Source organism: Artibeus jamaicensis, unplaced genomic scaffold (genome assembly GCF_021234435.1).
Source record: "Artibeus jamaicensis isolate MK-2021 breed Jamaican fruit bat unplaced genomic scaffold, CSHL_Jam_final contig_1832, whole genome shotgun sequence".
Classification (NCBI taxonomy): Eukaryota; Metazoa; Chordata; class Mammalia; order Chiroptera; family Phyllostomidae; genus Artibeus; species Artibeus jamaicensis.
The window spans coordinates 1371673-1393615 of NW_026521362.1; the positions used below are offsets into that span (position 1 = coordinate 1371673).

Sequence of the window (21943 nt, forward strand, 5' to 3'; positions counted from 1 at the left end):
ATAGTTCATGAAATCCTGAGCTCATAAAAAAACTATGTTAATTTTATGATAATTAGTTATGGCACAATAATTTCAGTTACTTTAATTTACTTACATTGTAAAAAAAAAAGTTGTTCTAAATTTGATTACAGCTCTGTTAATGCACAAACCGTGGTTGAAAATTATAACAAAGGCCAAGAAGTATACTAGGGTAAGAGACCAATTATTCTACCTCCTTGAGCTTGAGAAGATTTCCGGGAATCAAACTGTAGCCTTTTTCTCCCCTGTAGCCTGCCGAAATTTGGACTTAAAACATACTCCCCTACACATCTAACTAATAATCCATTGCATATATAAATGTAACTCTCAACAAAGGACCAAATTACAAACACACAGCACACATGCAAAGTAAATCTAAGCTTTATTACAGTCAAAATAATCACATAATATATTTTTGGCTTAGTGATGGATTATACTTCCTAAAAGTGACTGATGACTGACCCTTAATATTTCAACAAACATTTCATTTAAAAGTGTGGAATACAAATCATACAACATTTTGTTAATGCTGTTCTCTTATCCCCAAAAACGGGGAAAAAAATAGGTCTTCCTTCACCTATGCAAAATACTGAGCAAAGTTCTTCTTCTATCTCTTTAGTCATCTTGGCTAAAACCAACTTAGTCATAAGATCTTATTCTGCCCACTTGAATAAGGCATCCTCTTGAAACCTCTCCTTTTAGATTCTCCCTTTCTTCTTGAAAAGGACTGGCACCCACCCTAAGTGGAAAGCATTCAAGTACTAGACTATAAACAAGTCCAGTCACAAAGTGATTTCTGCATGAAATCACTTTGTTGCACAGCGAATACCCTCACATTTGACTAAGATTTAAATAACATGAACAGGAAAAAAATAAAGGATTCTACTCAATATTTGCTCTAGAGTTCCTATTGCTGGAAAAAGAAAAAACCTCTATATTATTCTAACTCTCAAAACACCAGATTTTTAAAAATCACCAGCAAAATGAGATTAAGGGGACTTGCCTTGCCTTGTAATTCTGATTCTACTACTAACTTGCTTTGTGATTTCAGGCAAATCATTTGTATTTGTGGTTCCTCATGCCACAGATAAAGTATCTCTGAAAGCGTGCAGAGCTATTTTAAATTTAAATTTGTATTATTTTCTTCACTCAATAGGTACAGAAGGAAAAAAACCTTACTATTTTAATGTTCTATTTATTGAGTTGTGTTGAGTAGTTAAGGCACGAATTTATTCTTTCATTCAGTAATTATTAACAGACCATCTATCAGGTGCTAGGCACTAAACATCCACCTGAGAATACATAAAAATCCTGCCTTGAAAGAGTTTACATTTGAGAGTTTACAGTTTTTTTAAATGTCTAAACTATTTTCAATTAAATATTTTGTCTTCTTAATTTTCTTATTGATTGATTTTTAGAGAAAGAAACATGGATCTGTTGTTCTACTTATTAATGCATTCATTGGTTGTTTCTTGTATGTGCCCTGGTTGGGCAAGGAACCTGCAACCTTGGTGTCAGGACAATGTTCTGACCAACTAAGCTACCCAGCCAGGGCTATAGTTAGTCTTCTCACATAAACAATATTACCCATGAATTCAATTACTGACGTCTTAAGAGTCATCCATACGAACATTACACTATGCTATGCAAGGGTAATGTCCTCGAGGGACAGCAGGAGGAACAATACCGTTAGCCTCTTCTTTAAGTGGCCCCAACCAACAGACTATTCCCATTTGAATTCTTCCTCTGTCTGCTTTCCAAAGTTTTGTTGATTTTTTTAAACTATCAGGTTGGTGGTAATTTTCCCTTTTGACCTTTGAGCTCTCCAGCTTACTTCAAACTTGTTACCACTGTGGTCAGAAGGATGAGAGCCAAGTTAGCTAAAACTGTTTAAAGTACAAGTAACTCTTGAGCAAGGCAGAAGAGCAACTAATGAGCAACTTAGCATTTGGATTTTCAACATTCTGGCTCTATCTACTCAAAGGACTTTGTCCCCTTCCCTCTTCTGATCTGGGTCGGTGGAATTTACCAGATAATTTCTGAAGTTTGCTGCACAGTACGGATGAGACAACACAAACTTCATAAAAACACGAAGATTAAGCATTTCAAACCAAACACACAATGCCCATGATTAGAGAAAGAACAGACCCACGTTAACTTGAAAAAAACTTCGCAACATTGTCTGAATCTGCTCTAGAAACAATCAGAATAATTTTTTCTCTGCTCTCTTGGATTTAAAGAAAAAATGTACAGATAAATGGACCAAGGAAAAATCTATCTGCCACTCCTAAAAAAACTTCAAAATTCCTTGTGGAAGACTAGCTTACGAAAAACACCCTTACAGTTACTGAGGGTAAGATAACAACTGTACACTCTAAGAAAATAATCAAAGCAAGGGTTTAATCAAATGCTCAGGAAGTATCACTGAAGAACCTTCCCAGGCAAAGAAAATGAAAGGAAGCACATTCTGTCCTGCCAGGTGCATTCAACTGGGATGTACTGAATGCCTGCTATACACTCAGCACTGCGCCGGAGGCGGGCAATTTCTCTGCTCTCACGGACTGGGGAAAACAAAAGTTAAACATGGAATAAATTTTAAAATTGAGTATTTTGAAAGTGACAAATGCTATGAAGAAAAAAAGATGAAATATTAGATTAGAGCAGTGAGTTTCAACCTTTTTCATCTCATGGCACACATAAACTACTAAAATTCTATACAGCACACCCCAAAAAATGTACTATATTTTTTGCCAATCTGAACCAAAAAATAGGTATAATTTTGATTGATTCACATCAGACGGCTATTGTTGTGTTGGCTATTGTCATTTTTTTATTTGACAATCTAAGGTAAAGAGGTTAGTGCCCCTGACTAAATAGCCAAGTACTGCATGTTTTAAAAATTCTTGTGGCACACCAGTGTACCTTGACATAATGGCTGAAAATCATTGGGTTAGAGACTGACCGAGGGCAGGGAGATCCACTTTAGACAAAATGTTTATTGAGGTGATTCGGCAGAAACGTAACTGAGGAGGAATCATCGGCCACGCAGAGATCTGTGAGAAGGGCCTTAAACAGGAGGAAAGAGGTGTGCAAGCTTGGCCTCTGGGGAAGCTGAAAGCTACTCTGGCCGCAGCCCACAGAGGACATGGGTAACAGGTTCCAAATGAGGTCAGAGAGCAAGACGGGTGCTGGCTGAGTCGCCCGTGACTTCCTCCTAGAGAGGTGCTTATTCCGAAGAGATAGAGATAGGAAATCAACTGAGAGAGTCTTAATCAGTGCAACAATATGATGAAATTTGTAGGAGGGAAGAAAAGAGGAAGGAGAGAGCATCTATCCTTATTACCTACTAAGGTGGTAACAGTAAAAGTAGTCATTTTTTCTTTAAGGACACTATTAGCCATGTTCACAGTGAATAGAGAAAAGTATGAAAAAATGACATAATAGAGAGAGGAAGAGTTAACAAAGCACATGAGAAAACAGTCAAAATGTAAACTACAATCAAAAACAGGATTCTATAATAGAAAAACAAATACTTCAGGGATAATCTTGAATGTAAGCATCTATTGAACTCACACGCTTGAAAGACTGTTCCATCCCATTCAGCCTAACAACTTGGTAACAACAAAGAGTGTCTACTGAGAGAGCCTCTCAAATGTCAACAGCAGAGGTCTTTTTCATATTTCTGTTCCCCCTTGGGCTGGGGTTGTTTGCAACTGACACCCCCCACACACAACTCATTATATCTTGAACTGATTTTGGACTCTTCTCGGAAAAGAACCCTGGGTCACATCTCAACGAGCTAGCTGACACACCTGGAACATTCCCTACCGACCACAGGCCGAGAAGCTAAAGAGCTGTGTGAAACTTACTGACCCACTGAGTACAGACTTAACAGACAAGAGAGACTGCATATGATTAATTGCAGTTATTTATATTTATGGGTTTGAATCCTGAGTATGCCTAGCCTCTCCCCATTTTATTTCATAATTTTCCCCCTGTTGGAGACTGAAGAGCAAAAGTCAATTGCCTGAGTGTTGGCATCACACTGGAAACTAAAGGGCCATGCATTTCAATTCCAGCTCAAGAAACACTCTGGCTGAGCAGATGTAATTCACCAGACCCCAGTGGGCTAGGCTCACACTGTTGTCAGTCAAATCACATAGCTGATGGAAATCAGCAGAGCACATTAGCAATTTATACTCAACAGCCTCTCCTCAACCATAAATTTCAAGATAATGTTTAGTTAAACCCAAAGTTAACCCAAGAAATTGAGCCCATAGTTTGAGCTTATGTTCTTACCACAAGGCAGTCAGGAGGCAAGTGACTCACAAAATGAAATTTCTAATAGAACTCCTGAAAAAACCCCAGGTTCCAATATCAGTGCAGCGAACTTCAGGCCTGACCTCACCCAGTGCACTTGTACCTACCCCCTGGGTCATTACTCTGGCAGCCATGGGCAGCAGCACGGCTTGTTTTCAGGCTGTATTTGATAGCCCAGCCCATTCTGACAATCTCAGCCTGCACAAAGCCAGACTTCTCTGGACTTTGTTCTCCTCATACAAAAGATTGAGATCATCACTGTGTTTGCTTTCTCATGGCAGTTTTAGATTCCATCACCCTGGCCTTTTCCTCTCCAGGGCCTTTTGGCCATTTTCCCTGTTTACCAAACTGGACAATGGGTATAAGTCACTCTCCACGGAAATGACTGCCATCAACATCTCTTACCCCACTCTGACTTTTTATGCAGGTAATAAAGTAAAGGAATATCTAAAAGTAAACAGCAGCCTTAAATAAGGTAGACATTCTAGAATTTCCTTATGGCTTAGGAATTAATTCTTTCCAAGTTGACTAACTACACTCTGGATGGAGAAGAGGTGATGGGCAAGTGCAGAATTAATTATGATGAAAACGAAAGTAGATAAATCAGTATCTGCGTGTGTATTTAAGGATACGTGCACACATACACACACACACAAAGGCTAGAAGATTAGACCCAAAAATAATTTAAAATCTATGGCTTCTTTGAATGTTGGGGTTATAAGTAATTTTTTATTTTCTTCCTTGTGTGCATTTTTTTTTAATTTCTAAAATGAACATGGATTATTCTCATAATAAAAAATAAAATCCAGTTTGGGGAGGAGAATTTAAAAAATTAAGAATTCTAAAGAGCACCATGCAGATAGATAGTTGATATCTGACTAAATGCCCCTGATCTGAACGATTTTCCTGTTACACAACTTTTCTATCTTTAATGAACTGAAGTAAAAGATCCAGACAAAGAAAGGAAAAGGATAGTTTGCCTTTATAATTTATTAGGAATCTTAGAGCAAGAACTGGAAAATGTCATGAAATTATCTACCATATTCTGAAGAACAGCCTCTACACTAACTAAAATGAATTTGCCTTGAGCACCAACACAGTAACTATTTAAGCCCAAGTTAAATTACACCAAAACTAGTCTTGAATTTTTAGTTATTTCATATTACAACTTCTAAGGGATTTAAAGCTCAACATACCACCCAAAATCCCAATGACTAATCAAATCAGTGACTGCAAAGCTGATGGAACTCACTGGAATTTGGTGCTTCCTCAAAGTTAACTCCATAAGCTTAGAGATCTCTTCAGCCAACAACACACCCAGAGAGGGTTGGGTGTGCCAGGCCTGGAAGGAAGCCCACTGAGAGGAAAAGGACAGGACATCCTGGAAGGGGACAACCTTCCTTCTGCCTCCCTACCCTGTGACAATTCAGCACTCTCGTGCAGGAACACAGCTAGTCCTCTAGCTGGGATCCTCTGGTCGTGGGGTGCTCACTGTCCTTGGTGTACCAAGTAACACTGACCAGTCCAGAGGACATTCTCTGCAGGAGGCAGCCGGTGTAGGGACCATCAAAAGCAGACAGCCTGGTACTGAATTCCAACTCAGCCCCTCACTAGCTGTGTCACGGTAAGCCTTAGTCTTCTCATTCATGGAATCTCATCTGTGTCACAAAAGAATTTGAGATAATATAAAAAGGTGTAAAAATGCATCTGCTATCAACGACTCCCATTAGTGAGCACCTATAATGGGATCCCGAATTTGCATTGCCAAATCGGGGTGACAGAGAAGACCGTGGTCAGAGGAGAGAACAAAAGCAGCCAATCTACACATAGCCATAAACCTGCTTTAGCCTAAGTGGCACTTGACTCTGACCAAGACAATGCACTTAAGACACACAGGTTGGGGAAATAAATCCCATCATTTCCCTGAAAAAAAAAAACCCAGCAGGCAGGACTTTTCTGGCATTTCTCTCCATTTCTTCCCAAAATAAACATTCTCTCAACTAGAACAGATACTGGTACTTGTTCTACCAAAAACAAAAACCCTATAAAGCCCAACATCTGAAACAGACCAAACTCCAGGTTACAGACTACCTGCTGCAGAGGTCAGGCAGGGGCAACAGGCCCTTTTTCACCTTAGGTCAGGCTCTACCCACCTGAAGTCCAATGTTTATCTCATCTATAAACATTGAACAGTTCAGTTGATAGACCTAAAACATTCTCCATAACAGGCTTAATGCTTGAGCAATGGTGTGAAGCCTGAGTTAAACCGAGTCTTTAGGACAACTTTGATGCACCAGAGTGGGTTTTTTCCTCTATTCAGAGTATTTTTTGAAACTTATGTTTAGTTCAAAGAGGGTAAGGAATTGCTTTCTGGCTCTATCACAAACTCTGAAAACCATTTAACTTAAAGAACATACTAATAAAAGAACATACTAATATCTTACTTCTACAATGATGGTTGCCAGAGTTGGGCAAGATGAGTGAAAAAGGTAAAGGGAAATAAGAGGTATAAACTTCCAGTTAGAAAATAAATAAGCCATGGAGATGTAGTGTATAGCACAGTCAAACAGTTATAACTTACACTTATAACACAGTCAAAAATACCCTGGCCATGTAGCTCACTTGGTTAGAGCATCATCTCAATGCACCAAAGTTGCAGGTTCTGTCCCTGGTTGGGGCACATACAATACTCAACCAGTGAATGGCATCAATGAGTAGAACAACAAATTCTCTCTCTCTCTTCCCCCTCCCCCCCCACCTTACCTCTCCCTCTAAAATCAATGAAAAATTTAAAAAATTTTTGTAGTAACTGCATGGTGATGGATGGTTACTAGACTCCATATCGTGATCACATAACTAGGTATGTAAATGTTGAATCACTATGCTGTAAACCTGAAATTAATATAATATTGTATGTCAATTATACTTTAATGTTAAGCAACCTAAGTTCATGATTCCAATTCAGAATAAAACAATAACAACTGTGAGCAAAATCACTGCATAACTCAAGTAAATAAAAGTCACTGAGGAAAAGAAAACAGCATTAAGTATACCTCCCACCTGAACTCATAACCACCAAGTTTCTTCTGCTTTCATCCTCTCTACTTTATCAAAAAATTTGCCTCCACTGTTGAAGAAAAAAGAGGATAGACAAAATACAATTTAGACTTCACAACAGAAAGGCAGTACACAAACTCAACTATGTATTGAATTTCCATTTATTCAACAAATATTCATTGGGCACCTAGTGTGTTAGACTGAGAGTAAACAAAGATGAATAATTTATAATTTCTGGCTTTAAGAAATTCATAGCTTAGAGAAGATTCTAAAACATGTATCTTAGAGAACATACGAGTGATACACACAAGGTTTGGGAAAGGGGCTAAGGGTGTAAGTACCCCTGAGGGAAGAGAAGATAGGAAACATCATCAGGACAGGTTTGCAGAGAAAGCAATAATTAACTCGAATGTTGAAGGTTCACTAGGTGCAGACTGAACATGAGGCAAAGACGTGATGATATGAACGAATATTCCATTTTCAAGAACAAAAGGGTGTGACATGCCTGGAGCCAGGACGCTATGCAGTACTGACAAGTGAGAAGGTGAGGAGACCGACCAGGCAGCGGGGGTAAATCTCTGGAGATCTTCTGCACAGTTCAGAGGACTTGGGCCTTTGTCCAGTAGGCAATGAATTGTTGAGGAAGGCTTGTAAGTATATCTGTGCTATAAGGACTGTGCTAGTTCAGTTTATACACGTTATATTAGTCCTTACAACATTCCTAGTAGGATTCAACCGAATCACATTGAATTTAAAGAAAACCATTCTCCCGTTCCTGGTTCCTTGAAGCAGGGTTAGGAGATAAACTGAAAGGCCATGCATCTGTGAGAAGGGAAATCAGGAAACTGAATGCAAATATCCAGAAATAAACTCCTAAGGATATAACTGCCAAACCTATCAGGATGGCAACGGAGTGGGGAACACGAGGCTACACACATTTGGGAGGGAAGACTGCTAAGATGACGGACCCCAGCAGTGGCACCCCCTAGTTTCTGCCACGTAGGAGAAAGCACCGCCCCCAGGGATCACACCGTCACCTTGGCTAGGAAGAGGCCCACAGAGCACCTGGTGCTCCCGGCCACTTCGGAGCGGTCCCAAGGAGGCCCTTACACCCTCATGGCCACCAGGCCATCAGGAGATGCCCTAGGGCTACAGAAACTCTGAGGAGACTTTTGCTCACCTTGGCCACCAAGTCAACAAGAGCTGCCACAAGGTCCTCACCCAGCTTCCTACGTGAAATCACGGGACTGATTCCTGCATGCCTCACAATCCTCTTTACCTCAGTTCTCACCAGAAGCCCAATCTGCCCCATTTCTCTCCTTCTCAGCCCTCCCCTGCCCATTCTGTCCTCTGAAACTCAATATCCCCCCTCCACAAACTCCATATTGTTCTCTTCTCTGAATGTTTCTTTCATTATACAAAGCCTGAAAACAGAGAGAAGGCAAGATTTAACCTGAATTTTGAAGGCTAAAGCCTATTAACACTGTTTTTCCAGCATTCCATCAAGGGAAGATTGTTTATACACTCACATTTAAGTCGGATGTTCAGCCAGTATAAATAGGGATGGCTGTACCAACTGCTGAAATATCAAAATGTCTCTGAACCAGATGGTAAGTAGATCCTTTCCTGAGACTGTCCTGTGATTCAGTGATTAAAGAGTTAATGCCTAGCTCCACAAAAGGCACCCAGCACCCTGCCAGACTAAAAGCTTGCATCTGTGATTCCCATTCCACTTGAGTTGTAAATACTTTGAGTAACACCCTAACTCCTATCCCAAAAATCCCCCAGGCTGGAGATAGATTAAGTGTCTCTCCTTTTACCTTCCAATTTCTCCTCTATACTCTTTCAAAAATATTACCCGTTTTAAAGTTCGTGTCATTACACTTTACCGCCGATTATCCAATATCACTGTCATCCACTCATCTACTGCTCTTTGCTCTCATTCACTAACGACCTGAGCAGCTGGCTGTTTCCCATTCCAAACTGGTACCTCTCTTCACTCTTGCTGTCTTCTACATTTCCACGGAGCCTCCAGTTCCTAAACCACCTCACCTCTGATGATCTCTCTGACCTCGTCTCAGCCACCCACCCTCATTGTTATAATCTCTGAGTTGACATCTTGATTACCTGCACCAGCTCTGAGACTTCAAGCATCCCACACTGTGAACACCCCCTTCTCTTCTTCCAGATCATCTATTCTGGTACTCCGGCATCTTTGTGGCAGTATCTGTTATCCAATCTATTGACCCTACCATTTTTTCCACTACTGCTTATACCCTCATTTTCATTTATCTAGTTTAGGGTCAAGATCCATCATCATTATCTCTCCTTTGTAAGCACCCTTAAATCCCTTGGTCCCCTCTTCCTGTTTCTCAGTTACCTGGCTAATCCTCAAATTAAGCCCAACCATTTGCCTGCTCCAAGCCTCCACCCAAAGAAATGCTTGGAGAAAAACACACAACCACAACTAGCCTCAATTCAAATTTGTGGCTAGAAATCTCTCATTGGCACTTCCCAGAGATGATTCAAAATAGCCATTTCAAATCTTTTTTTCCCAAACCAGTGTCACCTCTCCCTACCCCAATATTATCACACTTTCTTGGCAAATAAAACCCCATCTTCCCACCACCCAAACCATGACTTTTCAGCATGTACCTATTCTCTCTGCAGTCCTTTTTCTTTTTTTAATTTTAAGATTTTACTTATTTATTTGAGAGAGAGGAAGAGAAGGAGAGAAACATCGATGTGCAATTGCCTCTCAGGCACCCCTTGTTGGGGACCTGGCCCCCAACCCAGGCACGTGCAGTGACTGGGAGTTGAACTGGTAACCCTTTGGTTCACAGGCCCAGTGCTCCATCCACTGAGCCACACCAGCCAGGGCTCTGCAGTCCTCCTTTTTAACTACAAATGTAACCATCAGCCTTTTCATTTGTTGTTGGGAACTGCCCTGCCTGGTTTCAAGAGCTGTAACCCCCTCACGGCTAAGGCTGAGTGAGTGACCTTCGGACCAAAAGACACTAAGGAGACAAAGCTTATCTCTGGCACAGGCACTGCCTCTGCTCCTTTTACTTCACCCTGTCTGGCCCCCTGTGCTTGATCTGTTAGTCAAGGACAAGTAAGATTCCTCAAGGGAGGGATGACCTAAGACAGGCACAATCATGGGGGACCTCCAGGGAAGGACTTGGGGGCTACAGAAAAAGGGGTGATGGACTTTTGCCCCTCCAATTCCACTTAGCCTGAGTCCTCATTCTGTCTGGAAGAGGTCTCCTAACCTCTTGGCTGCCTTACTTCCCCTGCCTGACTTAAGCCTCAGACAATGCCTTAAGCCTGAAACAATGCTGGAGGTGGGTGCCACCCTGTGCTGGAAAGGGCGGGTTCCCTAGGGCAATCAGGCCCAAGAGAGAATATATAAAATCCTGTGAAACCTACTTTGCTAACACCCTCAATTTAAATAACAAGGGACCAAGCAGGAAGTGAGTTTCTTCCTCAAGGTTTTAAAGTTTTATGGCCCTTTAGCTATCTGACCCTGACTCAAAATAGGCCCTCAGAGTTCTTTGAATATTATCTATTATTGAATCATTTCTGCCTGACAGTGATTGATGAGCTCTATGTATACACCCTGCATTCCTATGCAAATGAACCCAATAAAAGCCTGTCCAGGCCAGGGTTGGGGCGCTTCCCCCTTGAGAGAGAAGCCGAGCCATCCCTTTTCCTCACAAGATTTGGTGGTCCATGTGAATTTGTCTCCTATCTCATCCATAATGCCGAGGACACTGCAGGCCAGTATCCATGTCAATTTGTGCCCTAGATCTCCTCACTTCCTGACTCTTCAAGATTCATACTCCCAACATTTATACATCACTCTCTTCTGTCTTCAGCAGATTTTCCTCATTCCTTAGTCATCCTCTCATTTCCTCTCTACTTAAGCTCATGCTGTTACTCTTTGCTGCTAACACCCTGTCCCTTAACCAAAATCTCCTTCCAAGAACTTCTGCATTCCCAGATTCTCTTCACAACAAAATTTCTTTAAGGAGCTATCTGTAAGCACTGTCTCTACTTCCACGATTCAGTCGAATAAAACCTTTTATCCCAGCTTCTACTTAAACTGTATGTTGTACTGTTAAAACCACAAATGGACTCCTCCCACCAAATGCAATCTCCACAACTGACACATCCCCTTTAAAAGATATTTGAACTCAACTTCAGGGATACCAACCTCTCCTGATTTCCTGCCTTTCACACCAGCAACCCCTCCTCTTCTAAATAATTCAATGCTCCTAGTGGCCCCCTTCCCCATCTGTACATTCTCTATGATTAAGTCCATCCAGTATCAAATACAACCTATACACAAATAATAACACCTAACTCTGTATCTTCAGCCAAAACCCCACACAGAATCTCTGAACTCAAACTCCACTTATCCAATTGCCTGACATCTTCAAAGAAATTTCCAATAAGCACCTCAACCCTAACACAACCCAAAACAGAATTTTATATCTCCCATCAAGCCTGCTTCTCTCCCAATTCTCCCTTTCTCAGTTTATGGTCCTGTTCCTCAAGTAATAAATGCAACCTTTTGGAGAATGGGGAGAGATGGTGACTCCTGGCATGACTGTGGGACATCCACATAAAAATGCCCACTGAGTCTGAACTCAAGGAAGAACTCTGGTTGGTGATGTTGACTTGAGAAGCAATGAAATGAGATGTAGTAGATAAATTTGAGGGTGCAGAGAGCATCTACAATGAGAAGAGAACAGATGAAGGAACAGACCCTGGGAATACCAATATCAAGAAGAATCCTCAGGAAGATCCATAAGGAGTAGGCCAAAAGAAAACCAAAGAATCACAGTAGTCTAGAGAAAGTTCAATTTCACAAAGGAGGGAATGAGTGACATCACAGAAATTTCAAGCAGTAAGGTCCCATTGATTTGCCAGCTAGAAGGATACCAATAATCACAAGAAGAACAGATGCGTCTAAGGTAGAAACCAAATTTCTAACAGGTGTAGAGTTAATTGGAATGTGCAGACGTAGAAAAACAACATAAAATACGCTTCCAGGAAGCATAGCTTGAAAGAAAGGAGGAAGTGAGCATATAGCAAGAGGGGAGGGCAAGGTAAAGGAAGAGATCTGGTTTTCAGTATGGTTTGTTTTTGGGCTGGGAGAATCTTGAGCATTCTTGTAAATATTAAAAATGCAGGTGCATATGGAGAATTTCATGACGTAAGCTATCTGATGAGATAGGAAATACTGAGGAAAGCATTGACCTTGGATAACTCTACCTCAACAATGGTAGTAACTGAAAGAGTTGGTAGACTCAAACATGGAAGACGAGGAAAGAAGAGAAACTATTAAAAGTTGAAATATCTGTGTGGGGTTTTTTTTGGTTTTTTTTTGTTTTTTTCAGTATAATAGGATGCAAGAACACTGTGAGGGGGTAGTTAATTCTTCACTAAAAAAACAAAATTCTCTTCTTCCTGGGCCCCCTGCTGGAGTCCATTTGCTAATTTCCCTTTGCTAATAAGTGTGTCTATGCACCTGATTTCCTTCCAGTGGTGAGTGAAACTGACACATTCATTTCAAGACAAAGCATTCAGAATTCAGAAAGTAGAGATGCTTCTTCTCTTTCACCTTCCACTGGTTGGATGAAGTTGGGAAAAAATGCTCTAAAGCAGTGATTTTCAACTGATGTGCCACAACTATTTTTAAAACATGTGACAGCTGACTATTTGGACCTCTTTTCCTTCAGATTGTCAAATTAAAAAAATGACAACAGCCAAGACAATAATAGCCATCTGGTGTGAATGAATCAAAATTACACCTATTTTTTACCAGATCAGCAAAAAAATGTATTTTTTGGCGTGCCACCGAATTTTGGTAATTAGTTTACATGTGCTGTGAGATGGACAAGGTTGAAAATCATGCTCAGCAGGACGGCAGTCGCCGAACACACGGCTCTGGGGTGGCTCCATCATCCAGCGGAGGGAAGCTACTCACCACCAACCAAGACATGACCTGCTGTGTTTGTGCTGTTTGTGCTTTAATCTACTTCCATGTCTTTCTGTTCTGATACTTTAGTCTGTTCTAATCGCTATCGATCATTCTCTGATCTTAAAAAATGCACAGGTAGGGTAAAAGGGTCAAAGAAAACGCCATAGATTCGGAAAAACTACGGCAAGAAATGGGAAAAGGTGCTGTCTAGGAACAAGTGGAAGCACTATCTCCTGACTGCATCTGGAGAACATACATTCGTATGTACTGCCAATTGGCATGAGTGTGTTCATATTCCCAATATCATTCACAAACTCAGGCGTAGGCATACGAAAAGCAGATTGATATCAAGTTGTGGGTTGTTTCCACATCTGTTAAGACTGAAGATGATTTTAACAGTGTCATGGAGTCCTAGAAGTCAAACCAAAAGGAATACTGTTTTAGGAGGGCATACTGTGCTGTGCATCCGATGTCTGAACAAGGTCAGCATCACTCGTGGAAACTGCTGAACCAAAGGGTAAAGTATTTGAAACTGGAAGTGTTAAAAGGTAAAGTTCAACAAGTATAGGAATCCAAAGTAACAAAATTCAAGGAACACATTACAGATACGCAAGAAGGATTCTCTCATGATTCTATTTCCTTACACAGTTTTCAAGGGAGTTGATAAAATGATGTGCACCAAGTACTTAGCACCGTGCCCAGAATACAGTGATTACTTAATAAATGATACTCATTACTATTTATTATAAATGATAAAAAGATCGAGTTGGGTTAGCTCTCTAGCCCCTTTGCTATTTTAAAATTCTGTGAATCTCTCTTTTTAGATAAATATCCCAGCTATTTAATGGTGGGCTAGAGTGGGGTAGAGGGGTTAATACTAGCAAATATTAATGAAAGAAATACGCAAAAATATACTTGCTATGAGAGATCCTACGCACATAAGCCAGGAGGGAGAGCAAGGAACACAGCATCTTCCAGATGCAGATGCTACATCTACAGAGGCTGAGAGAAGCAAATCCCAAACTCAGGTAAGTAAGAGGGAAAGTTAGGGTCCAGCAGTGAATAGAACCCACTGGCCAAAACTGCCTTCCCCTTGGGCAGGACAGAGTAACAAAACACTCCATGCTTTTTGATGGGCTTTAAATTCCAAGCAGACCAGTCACCTCATTTTACAGAGGAAGAAACTGAACATTTCAGAGACTGCCCACAAGCCACACTTAAATGGCTATGACATCACTTCAGGGATGTAGAAAAGCAAACAGTGCTCCCCCAAACTTTTCTACCTAGCCTACATAAATGGTTCCCAAAGTGTTGCCCCCTTAGAAACTTTTGAGAAGGTTGCAAGGTAGTTTTATCAATCATCTTGTTATGACTTTATTTTCTGGATTCTTTCTTAGGAGACTGGATTAAGTGGGCAGCTGGGCGAGAAGGGAGAAATGAGTGAAGTGAAAGAAGAAATGAGTGAAGCAAAGAGAGACTCAGCTCATAAAGGGGATATTATATGCCCTCCTCATTTGTACATTCCTCCGCTGGTTTTCAGGAACTGTTTGTATAACTGGCTCAAACGCAGTTTTCCTTCCCTCCTCCAAAATATCCTTTAGATATCAAACATGTAGGGAGCTAGGGGAGGCCTGAAAAAGATAAAGTATCCAGTTTAACTGAATATCTGAGATGTACCTGCCTGTGTGTTACCTACTGTCTAATCCATCCAACCCATTTCTATCACTTATTTCTTGAGTAATTAAGTGATGAGTGAATTATGAGATAATCATTCATTCAACAACTATTTACTCACTGTCCCCCACATGCAATGCACATGGGTTGGGCATGTGAGGTGTACAAGATTGTGTAAGACCTGGCTTTTGTTATGCATGATATTCTGTGGGAAAGGAAATGGTGTATGTTTAATTATCATACACAGAAGTAAATGTGAGACTTGTGAGCGACATAAAAAGAGTAGTTGAAAGATTTAGGAAATGTACATACTCACTGCAGCATTATTTATAATACCCAAGATGTGAAAGCAACCTAAGTGTTCATTGACAGATAAGTGGATAGAGATGTATATATTTACAATGGAATATTATTCAGCCATAAAAGAAAAAATGAAATCTTGCCATTTGTATAATATAGATGGACCTAAAGGTATTACACTAAGTGAAATAAGTTAGACAGAGAAAAACAAATACTACATGATTTCACTTATATGTGAAATCTTAAAAAAGCAAACAAACAAAATAAAAAGAGACTCATAAAAACAGACCGATCCGATGGCAGCCAGAGGAGAGGGGTGTAAGGGAGTGGGTATAACACGATCCCCTCAAAAGGAATGTAGTTAATAGCACTGTGATAACTTTGCATGGTGACGGATTGTTACTGACTTAGTGTGGTGATCACAATGTAAGATACATATAAATGTCAAATCACTACATTGGACACTTGAAGCTAATACGTCAACTACACTTAAACTTCTTAAAAAATAGAATTTAAGACCAAAAAGAAAAAGCAAAAGTACATGGCACTTCTGACTGGGGCTGTGAGGTAAAGCATCATGAAAATGGCAGCCAGTGGTCAGAACGTTCAAGGACTGGTGGAGTTTCAAAATGGTAAAGTAGGAGGAAGACCTTTAGCATAGGGTCTGCAGGGAGAATAATGTAGATGAAGACAATCCCAAGTAGTCTATTTTGGCTGAATCACAAGGAGGATAAAGGAAGAAATGTAAACTTGGGGAAAGACTGGAGAAGTCCATAAATTCCAAGTATTTAGAACTTGATCCAATAGGACAGAGTGAGCCTCGGAAGAGTGGAACAGAGAGTGATAAGATCAAAGCAATTTTGATATTACCACAACAAAAAACAATCCTTTCTTTATTCCACTTAAATAGAGAAATGGACTTTTGAGAACCTAGTACTCTGAATGGCAATATTTTTACCACTTTTCAAATGCACTTAGAAGATTATTGCACATTAATGAAATCATAATTGCATCAAATCTTAACCAAAATTTTCCTAAATATTTACCTTCAACATACTTTTGTTCCTATTGTGTATAACCACTAGCAGAGGTCACTGCCAGACTTAAGGTGAGTAATAAAGCTTTCTAAGCTGTGTCAACAAGTCATACTCAGAGGCTGTCTCATTTGACAGCAGCAGCATCTACAAATCTTTTTCAGAAAACAGTCTATTAGTTTACAGGGTTTGTTTTCTCTGTTATAATAAAGTTTTCCACAGAATATAGGTAGGTAATCAAGTATGAGATTCCACAGAGGACATAATCACTCTGTTAAAAATATGAGGCTTGCCCTGGCTGGTGTGGCTCAGTTGGTTGGGCATCAGTTCACAAACCAAAAGGTCGATGGATTTGGTCCCTGGTCCAGGAGCCTTCAAAAGGCAACCAATTTATATTTCTCTCTCACACAAATGTTCCTCTCTCTTTCTCCCTCCCTTCTCCTCTCTAAAATCAATAAGCGTATCCCAAGGTGAGGAGATATATATATATATATATATATATATATATATATATACACACACATGTTTTAAAAATCTAAATTAAGTAGTAATTGTTAAAAAATCCCCACACATTAACAGTATCTCACTATTAAGTAATAAATTACATCAGTATAATATCAATTTGCATGAACGATTAAAAGACATCCCCAAATAACATTTTAAAGTTTTGTTAATATGTATGTCACAACAAATTTTTATTTAGGAGCAAAATATTTTGTGTTAGTTTTTCCCACTAATTTTAGTAAATTAATAGCCAAGCTTGACCTGATTAAATTCAGAAATCATGTTTTGTCCACCACATAAATCATAACTCTGATTTTGAAAGAACACAAAATTTTCAACTAAAAATGGAAAACAAGAGCACAAATATGATATAGAAAGAAATATCTAAATCAAGGAACCAGTAAGACCTTCCAACAAAAAATTAAAGTTCTAGAAAACAAGAAAAAAAATCTAGGTCACATTCATGTCAGGACACAAAATTAGAGTTCTAGGCAAACGGACCACAAGTATTATCTAAACATCATCAGATATTTACATCCTCAGATATTTAAACCATCAGCTCCCTGAGTTTCTTTTTCCTTAAAAGTACCTGGGATCAATTCCTGGGCAGATAACACAGGAACAGATCTCCTGTAAAGTTGTTAGAGATTCCCTGGCTTGCAGCCACCTTAGCCCTTGTCTTTCTCACTTGAAGCTGAATCTGATCATTTCTGACTTCTACATTCCTTTCCCCCATCATGTCAATAATCCTAAAGAAGGAAACATACAACATGCCCTTTATTAGTTTCCTCTTCCTATATGGCACACTTTCCAAGTTTTCTTCTTACTTCAAAGGTCATGAGTCCTGATGGAGTTATTATCTAAGTATTTTGATGAACACCAAGAAACACTTGGATAAACTTCCTAGTTTAGCTCCATTCAGTCCTTCTCTATCTCCCAAAATAATAATCCTGAAATTAGCCAGTTGTAGAAGTCCCAAACCTAACGACTAGTAATTTTCCCCTGAAACTTCAAATGAAAACTATATCCCACTGTACACCATTCAACAGATTAACAGGCCATCTGACAGGATTTTATGCAAGTAAAATGTTAGAAGTGGCAACTCCAATCCTGGGCTTTAAAACTTCACAGACATAGTGAGAAGTATTACTTACTACACATGCAGCGTTTTACCATAGGTTTCTAATATACTTTTCCATAAAAAGTTAATTTTTGAAAGTATTTAACTGTGCTGGCTTTTTACTACACTGAAATACAAAATAGAAAATATTCTTGAAACAAAAGATGATCTTCTTTTGCTGTAATCTTCAGGAAACTTTAAGCCTCCCTCTTGTTAAACTGACATTCTCTTCACCACAGAACTGTCTCCAGTACTTGAGCCCATTTTAACATCTCCCTTCCATAACCGCAAGAGTTAAAAGCCAACATTCTACCACTGCGTATATGATTATGCAAGATCTTTTGTTAGTCTCTAATTGTTTTACATCTGTATCTTTTACCTTGTTAAATAAATTCAAACTTCTCAAAGGCAGGATAAACCATACATTTTCTTTGCCTGGCACTTGTTACTATATAATGCTGTACAAGCCCACAGAAAACTTCATTAAGAAGTCCTGGGTGACATACATTTGATTTCTAATGCTCTTTCTAAAATGTTGTTTCTGCACTTAAGACAACCTAGTAAGTTCAGGTATTGACAAAACAAAAAAAAATCATGTTTTGGAAAACCGAAGCAGAAACATCATCACATTTAAAAAATAATAAATAATAGAGAAGAAATTAGGTAATGATCTAGAAATTACTTACTTCCCTTCTCTAACAAGCATAGTTATCACTAACTAACTTCCCCACCCCATCCCCCAATCACACACACCAAATTAAAAAGGAGAAAGCCTGGATAATTCATGCACAAAATGCAAGAGCTAAATTATCTAGCTCACTATATTCTTTGCCCAAATCTTCTCTTTATAAGTGTAAAAAGAAAATATATAAGAAGAAAGGAAGCTAATATTTTTCTACATTTTTCCAAGGATATAACTGAGGCTCAGTGAGTTTAAATAGGTTACCTAAGGTCAGAGTGTTTGGTTTTCTTCCTCCTACTACACTAGCTAGAGTTTGACCCACAGTTTAGTCACTCACTGAGAAAACACTTACTGAGCACTTATTACATGCTAGTCAACCCTCTAGGCATTAGAAATACAGAAGAGTGTGAGGCTGACCAAGTCCTTCACAGACCTAACATGCTAGTGAGGAAAGACAGAAAACAAATTACAAAACTGGATAATTTTGGAGTCACAATAGTTCACCAACATGATTTTTGTACAGAGATACAAATTTTTTTTTAATATCCATGAGATTTAGTTGCAAAAACTAAACATAATAGAGGTGTGAAACTCACTGACAATTGGTATCGCTGTGGCCCTACCATCAATTTACTAAGCCACGCCATTGCATATTTTAATAAATCAGAGCGAGAGCCCTGGCTGGTGTGGCTCAGTGGATTGAGTGCTGACCTGGGAACCAAAGGGCTTTGGGTTTGATTCCCAATCAGGGCCCATGCCTGAGTTGTAGGCCAGGTTCCCTGCAGGGAAAGTGCAAGAGGCAACTGATTGATGTAGCTCTCACACAAGGATGTTTCTCTCCCTCTCTTTCTCCTCCCTTCCCCCTCTCTCAAAATAAATAAATAAAATCTTGAAAATAATAAAGGGAGAGAAAAGGAAGCACTGCTTTAATACTGTTCAGAATTTCTTTATAAAGTGACTATGTGAGACATCAGAATGAACAGCTCTACCAGTGTTGGTTCTCAAACGCCAAATTCCACCTTTATCCACCATTCACTAAGGAATTGGGAAATTATCTTAAGAGCTGATTTGCAAAATCACAGTAGTGTTACAACTTGACATATGCCCCATTGGGAAACACATCATAAGGTGGTCCAGGCTACACATGGTATCGATCGAGCAAAGGCATCCAGCTTTCAGCAGATGGCCAGCAAAACCTGTAGGACTCTCAGACTAGGGCACTCAGCAGCTACCAGGAAGTGCTTGGCCCCAGTTTGCCAATTACCATTATCTTACACACTCCAAAAAGAAACTTCGTATCTCCTAAACTTGGAACATGTGCAAAATTCTAACTGCTCCATTTTAAGCAGTAAAAATGTGTTGTAACTTACTCTTCCTTCACCTAGCTGTACAAGTGTAAATTGACTAAATTAGCTGTTAGCTATTTCTATAGTTCCCATGCGTGATACTTATGTGTTCTGTAATTTGGGTTGGCCCGTGCCACGACGACTTGGTGAGAATGTGTGTTTGTAAATTACTTTGGAACTCCTATGGAAGGCTGTTGGAGAGTGAAGGGTCTTCTGCATGAGGTGGAAGGCAGTCTGGACTTCATTCACAGGCTGTACTTTCCTGACAACGCATTCCTTGCAAAACTCTTTTTTGCTGGATAGAAGTTACTACTTGGGGAGTGGAGGCTGTTTCAAGTTCATCAGCTTACACCTTCCTCTTCCTCCTAGAACTGTCAACCTCCAACACCTAAGGATCTCAAAGAAGCCTCAACGCCCTTCTAGACTTTCTCCCTACCTTGCTTACGAAGGCAGCGTAGATCCTCATCAGAGGAGCGACATCCACAGCCAAAAGTTTGCAATAAACTTTCAGTTAGATACCAACCCTTCCCCCAAAAGTCCTACCACTTAACTAAAGAGGCGAATGTATTGCTACACCCCACCGCCCCACAAAATGTAAACAGCTAAGCCCTAGATAAGAATGGGTCCCTGCCTCTGTTGCTGGGAGAAAACTCTAAATCTCCAGATTCCCGCAACCACCCACCCCAAACCGGAGTCAAAGCGGACTGGCCGGGATCTGAAAGAGACCTCTACAACTCTGGGGTCGAAGGGACAGGGGTCGGGGAGCAGGGTGGGGGGAGGTCCTCCCAAGGAACACACACCTGAAACTAATCCCGTGGCGCGAGGGAAGAGAGGGCAGGAGCACCTGGTTCCTCCGGCCGGGGCAGAGTGGATCTCCCTGGGAATCAGAGCCTCGACCCTAGGACTCGCCGCGAGGAGCGCGTGGATGTCACTCCCAGGCTGGCTGAGCCAGTGTAACCCGACCCGCCCGGCGCCACCGCGCCCCCTCCCGCCGGGCAACTTCCTTCTCCGGCCCCTCCTCCCCCGCCCCCGAGGGTTGGCCAGGGTGGAGCAGACGCCGCTCCCGCGGGCTGGGGCCTAGGATCCTCCGGCCCGGCGGGGAGACGCGGAAGTGGAGGCGGGAGCTGGGGCGCGGGGGGAGGGGAGCGATGCGAACCAGCCAGCGGCGAGTGGCGAGGTCTCCGCCGCCCAATTAACGTCACTGGACGGGGACGCGGGGTCGGGAGGCACACTGGGTGGGGTTGCGGTGCGGCGGCTGCGTTGGCCTTTGCCCCAGGCGGCGGCCGTTTCTGCCCTCCGCCCTGCCGTGCCAGTCGGCTGGCCAGGCAAGAAAGCCTCGGCCAGACTAGGCCGGTGGAAGACGGTGGTGTCTTATTGCCACGGTCCTCCACCTTTCGAGCCGCCCTCGGTACCGGCTCGGGAGAGGAGACACTCGCCCACTTGCACGCCTGCAGGGTTGGCTTACCTGATTTCTCGTCACCGGCCCACGAATCTAGCTTCCCCCTGCTCTGTAGGCAGGCTTCCTTGGGCCTAGAAATGCGTCTGGGAGGCGGGCGACCCACTGGGACTCCGCCGTCAGAGCTCTGAGACCTCGCCTATGCGCCCCCCCCCGCGCGCTATGGAGGCGCGCGTGGCCTCCTGACTCGCCTGTGTGTCAGCCTAGGGACCCGCAGGGAAGACCAAGCCCAAGCACCGGGGAAGCGGGTTGGGGGAGGGGGGAAATGCTGAGCACGGGCTCCTCAGGCCCAGCCTTGAACAGGTGGGGGGAGTCCGTGAGCCCTGCAGTTGAGCAGCTGGCTTCCCATTTGCACCCCTCAAAACCAGCCTTGCCCACTGAGCATGCCCAGCTCATTTGTTGAAACTACAAGTGTTAGGGCAGACATGGTGGAACCAAGGAGG

The 21943-nt window shown here is 41.3% G+C and overlaps 1 protein-coding gene across 3 annotated transcripts in view; it reads right to left on the reverse strand.

Moving 5' to 3' along the window:
* The window catches only part of GPD2 (glycerol-3-phosphate dehydrogenase 2), a 136736-nt gene extending 115052 nt beyond the window's left edge, over positions 1 to 21684 (reverse strand). Inside the window, exon 1 of one of the 3 annotated variants that reach the window (XM_053671632.1) lies at positions 21510 to 21684. The gene's annotated coding sequence lies outside the window, so the exon portion shown is untranslated. Of the gene's footprint in view, positions 1 to 4317; positions 4343 to 20844; positions 21024 to 21509 lie in introns of those variants that run through there. The other 2 variants (XM_053671628.1, XM_037138338.2) reach the window with 2 other exon arrangements.
* Positions 21685 to 21943: the final 259 nt, after the last annotated feature.